This window comes from Fulmarus glacialis, unplaced genomic scaffold (assembly GCF_000690835.1).
Source record: "Fulmarus glacialis isolate BGI_N327 unplaced genomic scaffold, ASM69083v1 scaffold15054, whole genome shotgun sequence".
Taxonomy (NCBI): Eukaryota; Metazoa; Chordata; class Aves; order Procellariiformes; family Procellariidae; genus Fulmarus; species Fulmarus glacialis.
The window spans coordinates 20194-22581 of NW_009210029.1; positions in this window are offsets into that span (position 1 = coordinate 20194).

Here is a 2388-nt window from a genome sequence, read left to right on the forward strand (position 1 = left end):
AAAAGATCCTATCTAGCACTGAGCAATTTTTATTAAGTATGGTACAATTTCAGGATGACTGTAAAAATATAAGTTACCCTAAGGACAAGGTCATTCCCATGCTAGTTGCGCATTTTACTATCCTGGTGACAAACATTCATATACTAAAGATGCTAGCTTTCAACTTCTCTGTCTAATAAAGACTTCACATAAGAGTATGCCTTTTGAAATCAGAATTATGTATAAGCCATGCTATAAACTCATCATTGATTTTTAAAGGATTTAATTTCTTGAAGTAGGATGTTTGGAATAAGGCACTCTGTCCAATGAAACAGTTCATTGCAAAAGAATGAAGCAATTAACTGGGCTAGTAAAGTGGTGATAAATGAGTTTCAAAAGTAAAAGCATACATGCTGATGACGACTGGAGAGTTGAATTCACACCTCTCCTTCTGCTGTTGTTTCAGGCTTCATTGTTGCAGCTTAAACAAAGCCACAGCACAGTTCTAAATATAAAAACAAACCAAGCCATAACATATAAAAGCCTTCTTTCCTCCCACTTTTACTGAACTCTCTCTCTCAAAAAAGAGGCATCAGTGTTTTTCAAATTTTATGGGGGAGAAGCACAATCTGTTCCTATTAACAGGATTTGTTGTTTTAATTATTTTAAAGCATTGAGATTACTTTTAATGAGGAGTTACAATGGTTACTTTATAGCAATCACACATATTAGTTAACAACCTATGAATTCCAAGAAGTATTAACTTGGCTATAACAAAGGTTGCAAAACTTTTTTCAAGCGTTTTATTTTATGCATTTTAAATTATTTTTAGGAAGGCATTTTTTAGGTTAAATGTCTCCATGTTTGTCTTTGAAATAAAAATGAAGTAACAAAGACTTCATTATGACTAAGAAAAAAAAATCAAATGCACATTTCAAACTATTCATTTTGGAACAGAGATAAAGGAAGAAACTCCAAAATTTGAAATTAATTTTAAAATAATTTTTTCTGAAAAATTGTGTAAAATTCTCTCTGAAAAAAATTGTCTCTGAAAATTATGCGTAAATTCACTCATATTTAAAACTGTTCTATTGTCACGATCAGTTCACCTAATTTAGCTGTAACCTCATCTGTACTTCTAGAAAAGGTCAACTTCTCCACAAGATAACGTGAAATCCTATGAATCTGCAAAAATGTAGTTTTACTGCAAGGTAAGAGTGAGAGTGTTAGATTAAGGGCGTAGAGTACAGATGCTAACCTTATATGTAAGTACCACCTTGTCTCTTCTAACCTTTTGTAGCAAGTAACAGCTTATTTCCTTGCATTACAAAGTCTTCTTTTGACAGAAGCAACATGTTGGAAGTGCAGCTGGTTACTAGAGCCTTGACTGGACAAAGGAGTCAGGCAGCATTACAATGTGATTTCTATCTGCAAAATCTTGATGGAGAAAATACCCCAAATATACTGCTACTATGTCTACTCAACTGGCTGGTTCACAGAATCAACAAATGAAGTCTGTTTTTCAAAAGATTTCTATGCTGTGTCTCCTTTTCCCACTCCATCTACCACCACAAGTCTAGCTCTTTTCCTTTCCCCTCAATTCCTTAAGGCATTGCCTCACTAGGCAAGAGACAGCAAATAATGTGACTAACAGGAAGCTGTGCTGCACAGCCAGCTTTGCAGCAGATGAATCCTGCCCTTTTTCAGTGAAGGCAGTAAGCTGGGTTTCTCTCCATTAATTAGCTGCCATTTGCGAGAAGTCTTTGAGACTTCTGCCTACCCTCACGTTAAGATGAAAACAGCCCATGGGTTTTAAAGCTACCAGGGAAATGGCAGAGATGATGCAGAACACACCTGCATAAACTTGGTCCCTTCAGGAAAGGAAACTAAAAGCAAATGCTCTACCTATGCTACTGAAATTTGCAGGCAGCACTATACACCAACCCAAATGGCTTTCATAGATACACTGAAAACGGCGCAAAATGGGAACTGGAGCAAGAATAAGCTGTGCACAGAATTGGCTTAAATTCTGTTTTACTTATGTTTCTGTAACACAAACTGGGTGTAGATGAAAGCATTAGAAGTAGTAAACACTGGCAAAACTGTAGAGATGGGGGAAAATACACGTTTTTCTTCTCACAACTGTTTCCAGTGAACACCACTTTGTTTCTCAGAAAATGAAGTAACTGACATCAACATTTAAAATCTGAATTCATGCATAAAGAATATTACCTTTATAAATGTGACATGTAAATAAACAGAAAATCAACAAACCAATATAGACATCTCAACATATTTATATTTATTTATATAAACTTATATTTATATTATATTTTAAAAAGTAAGTATCATGACTTTTCAAAGACAAAAAATAGTAAAAATATTAGTTTTATTCACACCTCAAAAAGG